The sequence below is a fragment of the Ochotona curzoniae genome, unplaced genomic scaffold, assembly GCF_017591425.1.
Source record: "Ochotona curzoniae isolate NIBS_2020 unplaced genomic scaffold, NIBS_Ocur_1.0 scaffold_4701, whole genome shotgun sequence".
NCBI classification, from domain to species: domain Eukaryota; kingdom Metazoa; phylum Chordata; class Mammalia; order Lagomorpha; family Ochotonidae; genus Ochotona; species Ochotona curzoniae.
The window spans coordinates 38,447,527-38,467,485 of record NW_024467122.1 but is presented as its reverse complement, the minus strand read 5'-3'; the positions used below and the strand labels follow the sequence as shown (position 1 = coordinate 38,467,485).

The window sequence follows — 19,959 nt, the reverse complement described above, 5'->3', positions numbered from 1 at the left end:
CTTCAAATCATCTCAGCTCCAGCCACCGCAGCCACTTGGGGAGTGAACCAGTGGATGGAAGATCTTTCTCTTTGTCTCTCCTCTTTGTAAATCTGATCTGTCTTTCCAGTAAAAACAAATTTAAAAGTAAAAAATTTAAGCAGCAGATGAAAAATACAAAAAAAGTCACTTATGCAAAGCTCAAGTTTAGATAGAAGTGAGGTGTGGGCTTTAGTTTAATGGTTTAAAAACCTGCCACATCCTACACTGGAATGCTTGGGTTTGATTTTCTGTTAGATCTCCTGATCCCAGTTTCCCATCAGTACAGGCTCTGGGAGGCAATGGTGATGGCTTCCATGTTAGTTCCTGCTACTCACATGGGACACCTGGACTGCGATACTGGCTCTAGCCCAGTCGCAGATATTGCAGGAATTGGTGGAATGAGCCAGAGGATGGGAGCCTGTTCTCCCTGTCTCAGTCTCTTTTCTCTCTCTCAAAACAAAAAAGATTAAATGAATATGATCCAAAGTGTGGCAAGTCAGAACCTACTACAGGATCTACTACAGAGGAGGAAGTAGCCAAAGGGGAACAGGAGGGAAAGTTTGGGGATGCTTAATCTAATGTTTAAGATTAAATGGGTGTGCTTTTCAGATGAAAAGTCAGTAAAGTGTCCATATAATTTTTTAAAATTTACTTATTTGAAAGTTAGAGACAGAGGAAGAGATACTGTGAGCGATCTGCTACCCATTGGTGCACTACCCAGATGGCCTCAACTGCCAAGCTGAAACCAGGAGTCAGGAATTTTTTCCAGTTCTCCCACATGAGAAACAGGGACCCAAGCACATGGGCCACCTTTCATTGATTTTCTCAGACCACTAGAAGCGGGCAGGATTGGAAGAGGAAGAGCTGGGATGAGAACCAGTGCCCATAAGGGATACCAGCAGCACAGGCAGCAGCTTTACTTCCTAGACTACAACGCCAGCCCAAGACAGTATGTTTCTGAAAAAATAAACCCATCAAGATGACTCCTCCTGGACAAAGTCAGTCTGGAAACACCATTTAAACTGCCTACTAGCACCAACATGTTGCAGCAGGCTGAAAGGCCATGTACCCACCCTCTGGGCCTGTCCTCAACTCTATCACTTGTGAATCTGATCGGGGGAAGACTTGGACCTTGGATGCCACACATCTACTTAAAAAGGGGGAGGGGCTGGAGGAGTGTAAGAATCAAAGAATCAAATGAGACACTACCAGGGGGCTTTGCTAACTGTCTCTCAGTATTCCTACAACCATTCTTATGAAGTCATCACAGGCAACAGCAGATGCACAGTGGCAGGGCGAATTCGGGGGAGACTTCAAAAGAGTTTGGGGAGATCTGGAAAGTATTTTCAGGAACAGAAGTTCTTTATGAAGTTTCATTTCAAATCAAATATGAAGATTTTAGACTTTCCCTTCTTACAGCCATGTCTCCAATGTAGAAAGCCTGACAGTGAACATGTGAGAAGACTTGTTCTTCATTTTGGAGGGATCCAATGGCCTTTGCTCTAAGTTCTTCTCCCAATCTGACTTCACCATCTTGAGGTCTTTACGCCACTTGCAGTTTTTTTATGTTGGTCGCTCTGGATGTCTTTGGCCTCTCTGGCTTACTGATTAGGGATTTGACCTTTCTCAGGCAAGGCAGTGCATGAAATCCCAGGTTTGGCCTCACATATACTCTGGTTCCTCGACAGCCCTGGGACCCTGCCTGCACACCTGTTAGAAACATGGAATCACAGTAAATCAGAATCTGCAGCTTCACAGGACACACAAGAGACTGACATGGACTGGAAGACACCAAGATCACGCAGCCTGACATACTCAGGGCCCTAGGGCTGCATGTCTTGGCCCTCCCTAGGTTGTGGAGTTCATCTCCATAGCTCCTGTGCAGATGGCATCCCTCTGAGCCAGAGCCCAGGCAGACAAGCCATGATGGTATACCTGCTGCTTTTCAAATTCAAGTCACATTTTTCTGGAACCAGGGAGCAGGCAGTAAGAAGGGGCCTGGGAGATGGACAGGAGGAAAAAAAGAAAAATATGTTTCATTTCCCTACAACCCAAGAGAAGTGAGTGAAGAGAGTGCAGGGAAAGATGGTTACACGTGGGAGCTGAGGTATAGAGAAAAGGAGCTGTGCTAAAGCTACCTGCCACCAAGGACTGTAGTATCTTGAAGTCAATGGACCCTTCTCTCCCCAGGTTTACAATTGCATCATGGGGATAAGCAGCAGTGTCTCCCAATGCACTCTGCCTTTATGAGCAAAGGACTTGGTATCTGTCATTGGTCAGTGCTTAGAGTTGTATTCCATGTTTTTGCACACAATAACCTCTAGGTAAATGTTAAACAGAAAAGTAGCATGCTAAAGCAAACTTAACAGACAAGACAGTCAAGGGGCTTGTCAGAAAAAAGCCAGCCAGTCTTCGCTTACTGTACTTTTTAAGATTTATCTTTTTTAGTGGAAAAGCAGCGGGGGGGGGGGGGAAGAGAGAATGAAAGAGAGATGTTCCATCTACCAATTTACCTCCCAAACGGCTCTTCCAGGTTTCCCATGCAGGTGCATGGTCCCAAGACTTTGGGCCATCCTCCACTACTTTCCCAGGTAAGCAGCAAGGAGTTGGGTGGGAAGTGGAGCAGTAGGCACTCACAGGATGCTGGTGCTTGCAGATGGAGAATTAGTCAATTAAACCACGGAGCTGGCCTCAGCCTACTGTACCTTGATTACTATACCAGACATGCACTGTTCAGTATAGATCCTGGTGTTTAAAGGAGTTCATTCTGGTGGGGGTCAACACTGTGAGCCATTCCTAAGGTAGGTGTCTAAGCTCAGGCTTCTCTATTTCATTTTCAGAAATAAAGAATGAGCTCAATCCGTGCATGGGTGGCTCCCAACATCAGAAAAGGATCTGAAAAGATCACTTCACATTTTCCAATAACTAAATTGGAGAAAAGGAACTCCTTATAAAATCCTCAAAGTAAGGTTTTTAAATTATTGTTCTAGAGGAATGTGGATTTTAAAAGACTTAGCTTCCAGAGCACCTAGCTTTACACCTCCTGCTCCTTCTCAGACCAACACAGCTTCCTTATTGCTGTTTAATGAAGAAGGGATTTAAATTCTTCCAGAGTAATATTAACTTCTCAAACACCATGAGAGGCAGCATCATCCCAGACAGTCTGATACATCCCCTATCTCACCAAGCTTGCCCAACAGTCGCTTTCAGAAGCAACTGGTTCATAGCACACATTCACTGGCCTTGGGAAGCAGCTCATTCCCACATTCAAGCAGAACTCCACCGCTGTCTTGTGGAAGAACAGCGAGTCCCCTTGAGGCTCCTGTGTTCAGCTGCAACTCAAACATCTTTGATTATCTGAGTTGGTTCAACCTAACTTTAAATGTTCGGCTCTGTATTTGCAACAAAGTGGCCAATCTCATCTCCTTCAAAGTCAGACGGATAAAGATCCAACCCTGCCAATTCAATGAAGAACAGGGTTTTACAGGTTCACAGGATAGCATCCCTACCTTGTGAAAAGCAATGAATTTCAACCTGTGAAGACCACAAACTTGTTGGAATCACTACACTTGTGGCTTTGCTATTAAGAGTTAACAATTAGTATTGCTTAGTAAGGTATTGCCTCAACTATTTAATTCTGTAAGGACACGAGTTCCCTAACTCAGGTATGCAGAGTACTAGTGTTCACTGCCTAGGAGAGTCACCCTGGAGCCCACCATACCCTCCTGTCTGCCTCTCATGGCAGGCAGGCCTGCTAGGGTTTTCTGGAGCCTCAAATATCTACAGAGGGAGCTCAAGCTCCTGAAAACGAGTGACACAGGTTCAAAGTGGAAGAATCACGGTCAACCGCAGCTCCCCGTTCGCCTAATTTAGTTCAGACTCAGGGAAGGTAAACGAATGACATGCTTCAGTTTTCCAAAGTCAACAGTGAAGCAAACATGCTCACTCATCCCCAGCAGCTGGAGGCCCGGACCTGTAGCTCTCGTCACTTCTTGCCTTTATCAGAGGCACACTTCAGTCAGTAAGGATGGTGGCCAGATGGGAAAGATACCCCATTCAGAATCTGCAGCTCAGGAAACCTTGTTCTGCTCAAAAAGAAAGCACATCCAAAGAAGCAGAGTAAAGATCCAATGCCTTGACTCAAAGCGATCCTAACCCATCTGGGCTCAGCACAGACTCCACCAAAACTCTGAAAGCCAATAAGCAAATGGAGATTTACACACGCTTCTCTTTCACTCATCCTCACACATCATCCTTCACTCAACCCCAAGCACACATGCATGAACAAAAACAAAGAAAACAACATCAAATAAAACCTTCTCCCTTTAGTATTCTCCCACATAATATATTTTCCCCTTCAAATCCTCCTCATGGAATTCTTGACCCTTGCTGGAAGAAGGCAAAAATCATTTAACATTCCAAGTGCATCAGGCTGGGCACATTTCTGTGAGCTGTGTCCTGATCTTACAGCCAAGAACACTGTGGCCTGTACGTGAATTATCTCGCAGGACTGCACACCACGCATGTGAGGGAGCTGTTCTTCTCACGCAGCTCTGTCCCATTCTCTGTGCTGGATCAGCTTCTGCTCTAAGTGCAATGCATGGAATGCCAGCACCTACAGTGACTGCCTACTGAATGGGAATCAGCACTCAAAAAATCTCTCTACCCCTGACCAGGAACTCTGTACAGGAGTTTGATAGAAAAAAAACTGTCAGAGAAGAAAGTGTCTCTACCCAGGGAACAGGCACCTCAGCTTCTGTAATGTGAAACCTCACTAAACAAAATGAACCCAGGCCCAAATGCTTGGATGCTCTTATCACAAGGACCGTGTGAATTTTACTTGGAGAAAGTTAGACCAGTTGGTTATTTTGACAGAGTTCCACACACAACACACAGAGTGACACTACGATGTTGCCCACACTCAAATGTTAAGAGGGAAGGTGAACATGAGCTACCCAATCGCCAGGCGCTCTGGTAGATCACAATAAGCCTAACACAGGGCTTGTCTCCAAAAGGAAATCCAAACACGCAGGCAGAACCCAGGATCAGAAGGCATGTGCTATGGAAATGGTCCTACTGGCACAAGAGCAACAACTCAAAATTCAGACAAAGGACTTTAGGATGAGAGAAGAACAGGGGAATTATTGAAGACTCAAAAATGATACAGATCTCTTCCTCTAGCCTCACCCCCCCTCCACCCCATTTGACCTAAACCTGACAGTTTATTCTTGACTTGTCTCACCATCACCTGATTTATTTAACACTCCTTTGGCCTCAACCACAGTAGCCTTCTTCCAACTGCTTAAAATTAAACTATCCATACACCATAAAATTCACCCTTATAAAGTATCCAATTTCATATTTTTAATGTCCTCATGAAGTTATGCAACTATCATTTAATTCCTGAATATTTTGATGACCTCAATAAGAAACTCAATGCCCGTCATCAGCCATCCCCCATTTCTCTCTTCCCTCAGCCCTGGTACTATAGATCACTGTAGATCCTCCTATTATGGATATTTCCTAATGAAACCATCGGTGACTGGCTTCCACATAGCATGTTTTCAAGATACATCCGTGCTGGCCCATGAATCAAACCTTCAGTTCTTTTTACAGCTGAACGGTTTTTTCCATTGTAGGTGTAGATGACATTTTGTCTATCCATTCATCTGTTGCTGGGCATTCAGATAGTTTCTACTTTTTTGCTATTAAGAATCATGCTGTTATGAATATTCATGTTTTATATGAGCATGTGTTTGGGTCTCCTGGGTGTTCACCTAAAAGTGGAACCAGTCAGTAGGTAACCAGTGTTTAACACCTTGAGGAACTTCCATGTTTAATACCCTGAGGAACTTCCACTGTTGTCACTGCATGAGTTTACATTCCCATCTGCAAGGTACAGTATAAGGATTCCAATTTCTCTGCATCCTCCATGTATTACTTTACCCATCTTTTTGATCACTGCCATCCTTGTGGGTGTAAAATAGCATCTCATTGTGTTTCAGTTTCCATTTCTGTAATAACTAATGCTGTTGAACCTCTTATCCTTATTGGCATCTGTATACCTATTTTGTTTGAAGGAATGTCTATCCAAATCCTTGGCCCATTTTAAAAATTGGGTTATTTACCTTTCTCTTATTTGGAAGAGGCTTTTTGCTATTGTTGTTAACTCCAATCAAAAGCCTCTTGCTAGACGCTCTTTCCCAATTATCTAGTTTTCTTTCCCCGAGCTGACATTTTAATGACTCATTCTGTACAGGAGCCACTATGATCAGAGGCCAGCAGCATTTCCAATCTTTTTCTGTCCCATCCACCCCTTCTGGGTTTCATCCAGAGTGTTGCGTCTCTACTCCTGCTTACCAGAGCTCACCCACCTGTCCTCAGTGGAACTCACCTGTTACTTCAGTGACTTTACAGACTCAGGAAGGAACTCAACAATATGTTCTGTGACTAGCACAGATTTGCCATGTCTCACAATGTGTTGGGTTCATTAACTTCTCACATGCTCTGAAAATTATTTATATGCAATTTTCACATTCCTACTCAGTTACACCATCAGCCTAAAACACCCCTTCTCTAGAAAAATGCTACCCATCACTTAGATTGATCACAGTCTAGTCCCTTCCTGGAAACTTGCTTTACAACCATCAAAACCTTTTTCTCTGGTTTGAAGTAATAAAAACACTAATCACTTTCTCAGTTTGTTCATTAATATCCATATTCAATCAATGCTGCTATGTTTTAGGGACATATCAGGTCAAACAACCAAGCCCATAGATCACATTAAACATATCAGAATTGTTGAAATGTGCTAAGTAATGGAGTTCTGAAAGATGCACACACAGCTTCAAAGTTCAGTGTGCAGAGAAATTCTGACTTGAGTAAATCCTACTAGGTTGATGTTGTTGATATTATTAAGTGTAGTATAGACTCCTTGCTATGATGCTGAGCCTGCTGAGAAACTCCAGCAGAGGCAAAAAAAATGGGCAAGCCTTCCCAAACTGTTATGCCCTTTCCAAGAGAACACCTACTAATATCCATCCCAACAGCATCCTTCCAACACCCCAGGAACTGCTGATTAATTCAATTGCTGCTCAATTCTACCAGCTGCACAGTACTGAGTTGAAGTAATATTTCCTACTGGATTCAGGGATTATATTTCCTTTTTTTAGGATGCTATCAATTGGCATGGCACTCTACTAACACGGCAAGTTATAGACAAAGGAAAAGAAATTGTGCATTATATATGTTCATATTTTTTAAGACCCATCTGGATTGGAAAACGCTGAAATGTGAAAAAAAAAATTGTTATAAATGAGCTAGTACAGCATAAACCAGGGTTTCCGTTTAAAAGCATTCTCTCCACAGGGGGTTGAGAACAGTGTTCTAGGAATGGGACTTAATGTTGTGACCTAGGAATAACAGCTGTGATGGCCAAAGATGAAAACAGCACAGTGACTGTCACACAATAGACTCGTTAAAGGTAACAAAAGCATCAGGTGATTTTGTGCTGATAAGAGGTTTCCTCACCCTGGAAAAATCCCCAGCAGCAAAAAAGTCAGGGTAACACCCAAAACAAACATCAAGTTATGGGAAAGACTTTTAAAATAAGAATGTTCCCACTTATTAGGTGGACGACATCAGTCTCAATAAGCTGCTGAATCTTAAGCATTACAACTGGAAGACTGCCTCCATCAAGTGCTGATTAATATCCAGAGGACAGTTTGGGTGTTGTGGCTTTATCTACCACCGCATTTAAGTGACCCACTTGAGTTTTTGAATAGTTTTTTGATTTACTAATAGGTTTCTCTAGTGCTAATCATGTTAACACTAAGGCACAAATGGAAAACTGAAATAAAACAGGAAGGTCAGCTGAAATTCCAGTTGGCACCTCAACACAAAAGCCAGTTAAAGTGCTGACTGAGCCCCTCATCCATGAAGTCCATTTGGGCGCCACATTACATAAACTTCATGATGTTCCATCAGGAGCCCTCCTTAAGCCTGACTGAGGCAAAGATGTTAAAACACACGTTACACTGAGCTTTCAGTACAGGTCATGGCTCAAGAAGCTGAAGACCTTAAATTTGGGTTGAGCCCTAACAATACATAAGCATAAACTAAATGCTGTAAGGCCCCATGTTGGTACTGCACAGCTGCCCAGGAAAGCCAACCTTCCTCCTCTTCGGAGAGTGAAAGAGCCACAGCCACCACGCCTATCACCAGCCTGCAGGAGGCATGGCAGGACTTTTGTCTAGTCTGACCCCAAGGCTTGTCTGTCACTGGGTATACTTTGCATTCCTCCAGGGATTCAGCAAGCTGTTAACTCAGATAAGACACTACTATACATCGCATTTAAATTTTCCTGAGGGATTCAATCTGTAGTCCAAGTTTCAGACCACCAGAACTATAGGCAATCTTCTTTCCACAAGTGATTAAGACCCCCCAAAACAGAAAACCAGGTAGTCTCCAGATTTATCAGTGTAAGGCTTACCCATCTCAGTTCACCTGAGTGACCCAGAAACCAAAGACTTGGGAAAACAAGGGATGCAGTAAATGATGGTAAATGGCTCAAGGGAAAGGTAGAATAGGACTAACTTTGGATGTTGTCTCACCCAGCTGGGTAACTATGGCTATACGTCAAAACTGAGAGGTCTGACTGTTCCCAATAAAATGAAATGACTGCTCGAGATGGAATATGCTAATTCCTCTCATGTAATCACTGCACTGAAGTAGCATGCTGTACCAGAAATATGTAGAAGTATTAAATGTCAATTTAAGATAAATATTATAAAAATAAAAGAGTGGAGAATCCTGGGCTAGCACTGTGGCACAGCACATACAGCTGCCACCTGCGAGGCCAGCATCCTGTTTCCAAGTGCTCGTGTGAGTCCTAACTACTTAGTTTCAGATCCGGTTTCCTGCTAATGTGTCTGAGAAGGGCAGCACAAACCGGCCCAAATGCTTGGGTCCCTGTCGCCCATATGGGAAACCTGGTCGAAGCTCCTGGCTCCCTTGTTTGATCTGACCCAGACCTGGCCTCTGTGGTCAACTGAAACAATGAATGGAAGATCTGGCTCCTGCTTTATCTTTCAAGTAAATAAAACAACCTGAAAGCAGGGAAAATGCCATCTTTATCAAATTTGCTGATTTGAAGATCAATCAGAATTATCAAAACCAGATACTAATTAGTACAGGTATTGGGATTAAAAAAAAAAACACCAAGTAACTTCCTAACATTCAGAAATCCTGCTTTGTCTGTATGTGAGCTACTGAAATAATGGTATTTCAGAACAAAGCTCACCTGTCCATAGTCTTATCCCGTAACAGTGATTCCTGTAGGGATGGTTCCCAAACTGGCAGCATTAGTATCATCTGGAACTAGTTAGAAATGCAAATACTTGGAACCCCTTTCCAGATCCAGAGTCTGAGACTCAGCACACTAATCCAACAGTCAGCTTCAACAAGGCTTCTGGGGGTTGTGAGGTTCACCCTGGAGAACCACAGGCCTCAGGCAGAGAAGGTGCAGCACACGGGAGTTCAGGAACCTGCCTGAACAACCAATGACTGCCTCCAACTGGCATTTACTTTGAATCTCACAGGCTCATCTCACAAATGACATGCTCAAGTCCCTGGTTCAAGGTCACTATCGGAACCGTGTGAGAGCTCCCTCCCAGGGCCTGTTGACTTCATCAATCTCAGGTCTCAAATGAAGGCCCAGCTGACCTCAATTCCAGGGCCCAGAAAACTGATAAGGAAGTTAGAAAGGAAGCTCCAGTGGGCTCCTAACCTACACCAGCAGCTTCCCTGGGAATAAAGGAAGGGCTGGAGTCTTAAGACAGGTGGATCCGTGGTAAGGATTAGTGAGGGAGGGCTTATATAGCTATTTCCAAAGACCCCCAGCAACCAATCTTTGATGAGGAGTTGGAAGGAAGAGAGAAGAATGTAGACTTGTTATAATTAAGGATCAGCTAATTTGAAAAAAGAAAAATCTAAGAGCACAGAAACAATACTGAGAATGCAAATGTGTTTCCAAGTTTTCCCAGTACTTTCATTCCATTATCCATTCCAAGTCTCCCAACAGCCCTGCAGTAGAGGAAGATGAGACCACTATGAGCTCCATTTCACAAAGAGGAAACTCAAGTCCAAAGTGGCTGCTAACGAGTCCATCAGCTGTGAAGCTGCAGCTTGACCTCACCACCTGCCTAACCCTGGCACCTGAGTAGTGCACTAGGCCTGCACAATGTAGCTGCTACATCTCCCCAGGGCAGCCTACCTATCCCCAAGAAACAAGCCAAGAGAAAAACGCAGCAAAAATGGCGAGTCCCTGCCACACGGTACTTGAGCAGCATGTGGGTGCCCCTTTAAGAACTTAACACATAAACCCAAAGCCAAGGTGTTCAGCCAAAAAAAAAGGGGGGGCGGGGAGAGGCATATTTCTAGCCTGCATAATCATTTCTGGACCAATTCCCACTAGCAGCCTCCTAAGCAAACAGCGGCTCACTGCCTCCGAGCTTCTCTACCGCTCCCGCCCCACCCCCGCCCCACCCCTTAAGACAGTGTAGCTCTAAATCGTGTGCAGGCAAAGCCCCAAAAAACTCAAAACAAGAAGTGAAAAAAGTGAAGCCAGTGGAAACCGTTGGCATCCTCCCTAGCTGTTTGCACAAGGCCAGTTCCAGGATCCGGAGGCCGCCTGGGCACTAGCTTAGGACACGGCAGGGACATTCACCCTATTCTTTCCCACCCAGTCCCAGAGGAAGGCTAAGAGAAATATGAGGTAGCTCATTAAGAAGCCCCTGGCCAGAATCCAAGGCAGATACCACCAGGGGACCCTCTGCTAGGAGAAAGACTGCACCATTCCCAAACTCCTGCCTCAACCCTCCCTCCTTGTCTTGCCTTCTACCAAGATGCCCGGGTGGGCGGCGGGGTGCTTCAGTCCCAAGGAAAAGCTGGAGGGATAATGTGGCCACCCACCTACTCCGCCCCCCCGCAGCCACTTTGCCCGCCCTGTTGGATTTCGGCGTGTGCCGCAAGCGCGAATTTGAGACCTGGCGCCCTTGAACACGTCGAAGGGTAGGGGCAGGGGGCAACGCACAAGACTAAACGGCTCGGGGGCAGGCAGTCTCAGTCAGAGGAGCCCGCCACAGTGTTGGCAGCAAAGATTTTCCTAGAAGACGCTGGGGTTCGCAAAGATTAGGGTGACTCATAGACTTCTGTGGGGCGTGGGGGAAGGGGATAGAGTCCGGGGTCTCAACCTAGGGGCGCAGCGACACATTCGGTTCCTGACACTGGAGGCCGCCAGGCAACACCCGCAGGGCCCATCCAATCGCGGGGACAAGTGTGGACACAAGGGTTCCAGCCTCAACTTTCCCGGGAAAAAAAACTGGCTTGCCCCCAGTCCTTGCCCGCACAACCAGTCTCAGGTTTGGAGAAAACCAGGGAACCGAGTCCTCACCACGCGCACAAAGCAGCTGCGTCCGGGCGCGAGCCCTCTCCCGCTCCCCGCCAACTTAAAGCATCTCTCCCGGCGCCTGGCCGGCCCCTGCCCGGACCGTCCGTGTCCGACGGGGCGCTGGCGCCCCAACAGCCGCGGTGGCGGTTGCACCTTCACGGCCCCCCTCGGGCCTGGTCCCCGCCTGGCTCCCCACGCCCTGGCCCTACCGTGCTGCCTGGCTGGTGCCCGGGTCGTACCAGTCGAGGGCACGCGTCCCAGCCGGCGAGGCTCCTCCCTGAGGACTGCCCGGCTTCGGGCTCTGGGCTCCGGACCAGTCTGGCCCGCCCGGGAGTCTGCTGCCTGGCTCGCGGAGGTTGGCGGCTTCCGCGCCGGCTCCTGCTGCCGCGCGCGCTGAGGGAGCAGTGAGGGGGGAGGAAACTCGCGGCAACTCCAACTCCGGGCGCCTGAGCTCCAGCTGCAGCCGCGCGTCCGCCGGCCCGCCGCCGAGTGCGAGCGCCCGCCGAGCCAACCTGCCCCCGCGGCCGCCTCTGAGCATGCCCAGTGGCGCCGGGGGCGAGCCCGAGCACCCCGGCCCCCGGCAAAGAGCAGGAGCGGGGGGTCGTGAAGCCGCCCCCCGAGGGGCTGCAGAACGCGGCGTCGGAGAGGTGGGCAGAGGGAAGGAGCCAAGAGCAGGGGGCTGGGGCGGGAGCGCGTAAACTCCGGGGCAGGAGAGACACGGGTCAGAGTTTTCACTGGTTGTGAGAAGTTCGTAGGCTGGTGAAGAGTGGGCTGCCTCTGTGAGCCCCTCCGCAAGACTATTTGAAAGGGCAACCCGGGAACATTTGTTCTCCAGCCAAGAGCGAGCGGCAGCAGCAGAGGGGTTTTTCATCCGTGGCAACCCGTCCCTACACGCCTAGGGCGGCAAACTCCGGGCGCTGACGGAGCCCCGCGGGCAATGTGGATGAGTGCGGCAGCTAGGAGGACGCGAAGTGGACAGAGTTCTCCAGGCTGGGCCGCTGTTACATCCTAATGCCTGCGACTAGGGTTTAAAATTTCGGACTTCATTTTTCTGGAAATTCTGATCTTTTTAAGAGAACACAAATGTGTACTTTCTTGGAAAATAGCCATATATTTTTAAATCTTGATAACAAATTTCGTGGGTTTTGTTTTCCCCCTCAAAACAGTCTGAACAAACCATCCACCGAACCACACGTGTGGGTACTTCCTTCTCCCCAGCCCCAGCCAAATTGAGCGAAAGATTTCTGCCTTTTTTTTTTTAGCCCAGAGGTACTCCTATCGGTGTCCCCCTGTGGTTTGGGTAGAAGGTGCTGGACAGGACCCAGAGTGGTCCCAGAGTGTGATCCAAGGAGCACCTCAGGCCAGCGGGGCAGACAGCTTGTTCAGGTAACAGTCACACCGACTCTGTGCAACTTTGACGTTTTTCGCCATGCATTTTTAGCCTTAGTTTTATTTTTCTTAAAAAAAAAAGTGTGCAAACATAATGTGGACCCCTTACATGTCTTGCTCTCTCCCAGGCCAGTGTTAGGTAACTGGTGCCCAAGTCTATTTGACTGGAGTAGAAGAGGTGAGAATGAGCAATTGCATTTGAGCAGCCGAGGAGAGCTAAAGCACAGGGCCTCAACGAGGAGCCTGTGCTTGCTTTCTCAGGCACTACCTGGGATGCCCAGTGCTCGCAGTGACATAACCACAGCTGGACTCTGGGACGAGGCAGCAGAGCCAGGACAGTGGGGTGGGAACAGCGAGTAGGAGGAACGGAACGGGAGACCAAGGGCAGGTTGGCTGTGGTGTTTCCAGGAAAGACACAAGTACTTTACCTGATAAAGCCAGCGTGTTCTGCAGCGGGAGCTGTGATCCCTGCTGAGTGCCGGCCAGCACTCCAGCACTGCTGGGTTCCTGCTTTAAACCCCCGCCTTTGCCTTAGCTGGCCTCCACCCCCTCGTGTCTCGCTGACTTTTCTCACCTGGGGCAGTTCCCACAGCATGTGTGTGAGAACGCAGAGAAGTCCTACAGGTGTAAAGGGTTTGAAAACATTCAGAGCTGAGGCAAATGGAGGGGATTGTTCACACCCACATCTCATCTATATGAGATCTGAATTAAAACAAGGAAATCCTGCTGCTTTATCGAAGCCATCTTAAGAAGAAAGCTTTGATTTAGCACATTCTTTGAATGTTTGGGGGTGCTGGTTACAGAATGATGGGATCACTTTTGGGTAAGTGAGCAGTTTTGACAAGATATTCCTATACTGTACAAATTCTGGCCCATAATCTTCCCTGACATCCTCTCTTTCTCTATATTGAAAATACAGGCAAGATGAATCCCTCCCTCTGTGCAGGTAGTTGGCCTCGGTCGGCCTCAGCCACACACCTGGGCCCTTCCTTGCTGCATGCGTGGAACAGAACACTCCTTATCTACGGGAAACATTTTAAGCATGCAGATCTCTCAAAGAAGAAAAAAAAAAAAGCGCCTGCATGTTTACACACGGAAGCCTTCCAGAATTTATAGAAAGGAGGAAGTTCTTGGTCCAAGACCTATCACATAACAGATAGCTACAAATATTTACAGAAAAAAAAATAGAATATTTACAGATTTAAATAAACAAATTTTCTGTATGTTCTACCTCCTACAGTTCCTAAGAATTATTATTAATTTTTAAATGACAATCATGTTAAGATTGGAAAGAAGAACAGGATGTAAACATTTACACAGGGAGGAGTCCCGTGCTTTTACAAAGTAAAATATTTTGTCTGCTTAAATTTTAAATTACTTGTATTTTTGAACTCTTATCAGTAAGTAATGCATGCAAAAAAAAAAAAACAAAAACCTGCAGTACAGGGAAAAGTAAATTTCCCTTCAAAGAACTACTGTTGTTGCCTATTTCTTACGTGTAGTTACAGAACACCCTGTGCATATGAGAACCAGAGTATTTTCCCCCTCTTGACGTTGAATTATGAAATAGTGGAACTGCAACAGACTATATGCCAAGTTAGGAGGTGAGTATTTAGCCTAGCAGCCAACACACACACTCCACATCTGAGTTTCTGGTTCCACTATTGGCTCCAGCTCCTGACTCCAGCTTCCTGCTAATGCAGACCTGGCAGGCAGTGCTGGTGGCTCATGTGATTGGGGACTTGCCTCTCGTGGGAAACCAGCCTCTGCCCTGCCCCAACTGTTATAAGCGTTTAGGGGACTCTATCTCTCTCATGGCCCCACCCCCATAATGATAGTACTACAAATAATAAGTGCCAGGCTAGGGATATTGAAAATGATATTCTGGACAAAAAGGAAAACTATAAAAACCATCTTCCCTATGACATAAGTGGTAAGGGCACAATGTCATGTTGCATAATCCTCCTTATGAGCATGAAGTGATTCAGGAAACACTTGAATTTTCCTAGCGTTGCCTTGAATTCCATACTACCTACTCTGAACCTCGACCTTCAACATAGATTTAGATAGCTTAGATTGCCTAGGTTTACAGATGCTGTCTACATAACAATGGAATGAACTCATATGAACAAAGAGTTTGATCCAGGGACTTGGATGTTATAACTGTTTTTAAGAGTGTCACTTATACTATAGCTTCATGTGTCATTGTGTGTCTTCAAGATCTATTAAGTATATATATTTTATAAGTATCTCTCTACTACTTAGTACAGCTAGTAGCTTTTCAAATTTTTCATTCTGATTATGTGGTCTTAGGCAGAAAAACCAGAAAATCACCAACTTGTCAACTTTTATGTTGAGTCATGAAAATGCCATTTTTGTTGATCATAGTCTACTGCATGTTGGGAGGTTGATATGGTTCAATCTTCAGAGTTTGAAGAGTCCCCTCTTTAAGTCATTTGGAATAGTATTCATTGTCTCAAAAGATCTGTGTCACGAAATTATATTTGGAAGAAATTCATCTAATGTTTATAATTTGTGAAGGTACCATTTCATATTGGTCCTAGGCACAGTTCCATGCAGAAAGGTCAGGAAACAAAGAGAAATTTCCTCTTTGTGAATTCAGCACTTGCTCTGGTTGGTCCTGAAGTAAATAAAAAATTGTTAACTGCTTTCTATGCTTTTTTGCATCTTCCTTCCCTTGATAAGCAACTAGGCCTTTTTCCATTCACTGCTTTCATTGTCTTCATTGTGGCCTCAGTTACATAAGCCATCTCATATGGCTTCTGTGTGGTTCCCTATCCTTAAAAAAAAAAAAAACAAAAAAAAACCCTCAGGATTCTTGGATGGCCATTTAGACCACTGGCAGACAAGGCAAAGCGACATCAAAGTGCTACAGTTCAATACCTGGGGCTGGCTCCTAAGTCCAGCTTTCTGCTAATGCAGACCATTGAGACAGTACTGAGTGTTCAGGTACCTGGATCCCTTGCACCTATGTGCAAGACCTGAATTGAGGTCCCAGTTCCTACTGCAGCCTTGATCCAATGCTGGCTATGTGCAAGGTCTGAGTTGAGTTCCCAGCTCCCAACCCCAGCCCTGGCACAATGCTGGCTATTGTATTTGAGGAAATGAAGCTACAGATCAGTGTTCTCTTTCTCCCTTCTTCTTTCTTTTGCTTCTTTCTCTCAAATTTTCTTCCTGTCAAAAAAAAACAAACAAACAAATAAACTAAAACACCCTACACACCAGCAGTCCTATATAATACTGTAACTAAAAGTTGAAACTAGATGAAATAGTTTGATTAAACTAATTCATTCATATACATGAAAACCATGAGAGCTGAGATGTGCTAATTTAGACAGAGCCTACACTTACAATCCTGTTTTGTTTCCCACAAAATAAGCCTCGGTCTGTGATTTTATCCTTTCAGGATTATAGCTGGTTTGTATTCTGGAGCTTACCTTAATTTCTGATTGAGATGCTAGAATATTCTGTACCTGATTTACTACATGTTTGAGTTCCTTTTTCTCTTCAGATTTATTTATTTTTATTGCAAAGTCAGATATACACAGAGAGGAGGAGAGACAGAGGAAGATCTTCTGTCCGATGATTCACTCCCCAAGTGACCGCAATGGCCAGAACTGCGCCAATCTGAAGTCAGGAGCCAGGAACTTCCTCCAGGTCTCATACGAGGGTACAGGGTACCTAGGCCTTGGGCTGTCCTTGACTGCTTTCCCAGGCATAAGCAGAGAGCTGCATGGGAAGTGGAGCTGCTGGGATTAGAACCAGCACCCATATGGGATCCTGGCACATTTAAGGTGAGGACTTTAGCCACTAGGTTACCGTGCCGGGCCCGTGTTTGAGTTCTTTGTCTTCCATAATTTTTAAGATCAAGTGTAAATATTAACAATCAGTACCAAATGTGGTGGGCCTTTAGAGCCAGATTTGTGATATAGCAGTTGAAGCCACTGCCTTCAACTCCAAGTACTTGAGCCCCTGCCAACCACAAAGGAGATCCATATGAAGCACCTGATTCTTGGCTTTGGCCTGGTCCAACCCTGGTAGTTGTGGCCACTGGGGGAATAAACCAGAGGATAGAAGATCTCTGTGTACATTTCTCTTTCTCTCTTTGTAACTCTTTCAAATAAATTAATTTTTAAAATTCTATTTAATCTGGTGGTCCTTGACCCACTACCATTCATTATAATGTGGAACATTGCAAAGAACATGGCAAATCACAGTTCTCATTTCTCCCTTCCCTTCTGCGTAGGTTTTCCATTGTTCTCTAGAATTTTTACTGCTTCTCTAATTATAATACTTTGCCACCTAAAGCTCTTTCAGCTGCCACATGCCAGTCTATAGATCAAATGACAACTATGATTCTTGGAAAAAAACAAATCATCTTTTGTCAGGCAAAAGACTTGGTAACATCTGGATTTGGTTGTTCTGCAGTAGCTTTACATTTCTTAATCTTGTCTTTTCAAACAGATTGTCAGTCTGGGAACAGCCTTAAGGATACTCAATTTCTGTCACCCAATGTCTGGCACAGACAGGAGCCCCTCAACAAACAGCCACTGCAAGTTGTCACTGTTCAGGTGAGTCATCAGAAACGTGAAACAAATAGCCAATTTTAATGATAAGGAATATGTTATTTAGAATAAACATATAAATGTAAACTGACATCTGAGAGAAGTTTTACAATCAAAAGATACTACAATTTGTGACCTGCAAACAGTGGACAAACACAAGGAAGATTTTTTTTGAAGATATAGTGATGAATGCAAGTTTTACAGGATAAATCTGAAATAGTTATAATGGACAGAAAGGAAGAAAAGAAAGAAAATTTCAGAGAAAGTGGTGTGTAAAGGGGAACTGAGGTAGAAAAGTAAAAGACACACATAAAGGTCTTAATCTGTATTTAAATTTAACAAGATACTGACTCCATAATCTTTCTGATGTAAGGAAATATCATAGTCACAGTTTCTATAAAGAAGCGAACTGTCCTCATCAAGATACATTAAACAATCTAGTGGAACAAGCATTTCTCGCAGTTGTTCAGGCACCACTTGTGATACCTGCATCCCATATTGAGTGCCTGGGTTTGAGTCCCAGATATGCTTTCGATTTCAGTTTAATGACAATGTACCCCATTTACGGGAAAGGGAGGATGATGATGGCTTAAGTATTTGAGTCCCTACCATCCAAGGAAGGGATCAAAATGAATTTTGAGATTGTGAGTTTGGACTGGCCCAGTGTAGACTGCTGCGGGTGTGTGAGGAATGAACCAAAAAATGAAAGATTGATTTCTTTCCTCTCTCTGCAGTTGCAATAAATTAACAATAAAGCAAAATTGATAAAAGCTAAGTACCCTGATGTTTAAGAATCAGCAAACCTTGGTCCAAAGGGCATGGATCTTAAGTGAGTGGATTTGAAGTCAAAACTCGGGTCTCAAGGTTGCTCTACAACCTTGGGAAAATTTCAACTTTTCTAATATCAGATTTGTTATCTCCAAAACATGCATATTGCTATCTACTTAAAGTTTTAATTGGAAGATTAAAAGGCAGCTCATACATAATCTACTTAACACAGTGCCTATCCCACAGCAAATGATGAATAAATATTTCTTCTTTTTCTCTGTCACCCATCTTGGCAATGTCAAGAAAAATGAGAAGGGAAAGTCAACAGTGTATTTGCAATCCAACGTGTTTCTTACAAGCATTATGTCTGCCATGGGCAATCATATTTTATCTCCACAGATGCAATGTAGCATTTCTGTTTTTAACAAAACTATTTCATATGCGTAAGTAGTACTGTTAAAACAATTCCCACCTCCTCCTATCCAAATGTCCTAATGTTTCCACCTATAATTATATTTCCAGAAGCCAAAAGGGATAGATCAACAGTTCGGAGTTAAGCAGCTACAGTTATGATCTGATTACAATTTACTAGGAAAGTCTTTTTATACTATGAACTAGTTTTTAAGAGACATTAGTTCTGAATTTGGATCTTAGGTATCTAATTGTAGTTCTATATCCCTTATTTTTGCAATAACTTAGATCAGAAATCTTAGAGAATGGTTTCAAGTGGAAAAATCAAAATAGGTAAGTTAAGTTCAGAGTTTGGTAGATCCTAATTACTGCTTCTTTTTCAAAGTCCTATTTTTGTTTAAAATGACTGTGTCTCTACCATGATCCAGAGGAACTGCTAGGCTCTGAGCTAACAAAGACTCTCTTATTCTGCCACGGCACAAGCACATCAGTGACAGCAGAAGGGCCATCTCGCCCTGCACCCTGTGCTGCTGCTTTAGAGATAGGGTAAGGCCATCTGCCCACATCTCAGGTGGAGACATCTCCTGTGTAACAGGGCCAGCTCCTTCTCTTCTGTGTGCTGTGGTCCCTGAGTTGTCTCACATAACAATAAGAGAAGCTTTTGCTGTCCTGCCTCTAGAAGCTTCTGGGCCAAATGGACTTGCACAGTCCTGGGTGGCCGTATCACTACCCCCTGCTCCTGCCTCATTTTGCAAACAGGAAGTTCAGGACATTGCAGCTCAAAGAGCATCTCACAGAAGAGCAGCTTTGTTATGACCTGGAAGTGCATTACAAATGCAGACTCGCCTGTCTAGCCAGACCTGGTGAATCAGCATCTGCTTAACAAGATCTCCAAGTAGTTCATTTTATACATGAAAGTTGAAGCAGCACTGCCCTAGGATACCCAGCCCAGAAACACTGGAGAAAAACCAAAATCAATTTCCTTTGCCCTGGATGCCCTTTCCTGCACCAATCTCCAGGCACCATCTCTGTGTATCTAAATCCTGTCCTGTCTATCTTTGAGCTGTCTCAGATGCCTCCTGTATGGTTATCTGCACTGTGTCAGCTCCAGGCATCTCCCACTTACTTACCTGTGCCTTTTTTCCAATGGGCTAATCCATTCAACAGAGACCTTGCTGGGACCTATTTTATTACCTCCAGAGTATCAAGCAAGGTGTGTCTTGGAAGGGAGCTTATTTATTTATTGGGAAGGAGGAATGAATGAAGAGGAGAGAATAGGAACTTCATCACTGGAGCAAAGAGCTCTGCAAAACTGACTGTTCTCCTGGGATGGAG

The 19,959-nt window shown here is 44.9% G+C and overlaps 1 protein-coding gene across 2 annotated transcripts in view; it reads right to left on the bottom strand.

Annotated features, from left to right (window-relative positions):
• The window catches only part of STXBP6 (syntaxin binding protein 6), a 235,146-nt gene extending 223,190 nt beyond the window's left edge, over positions 1-11,956 (bottom strand). For both annotated transcript variants that reach the window (XM_040968847.1, XM_040968846.1), the window contains exon 1: positions 11,680-11,956. The gene's annotated coding sequence lies outside the window, so the exon portion shown is untranslated. The remainder of the gene's footprint in view (positions 1-11,679) is intronic.
• Between the last annotated feature and the right edge of the window lie 8,003 nt (positions 11,957-19,959).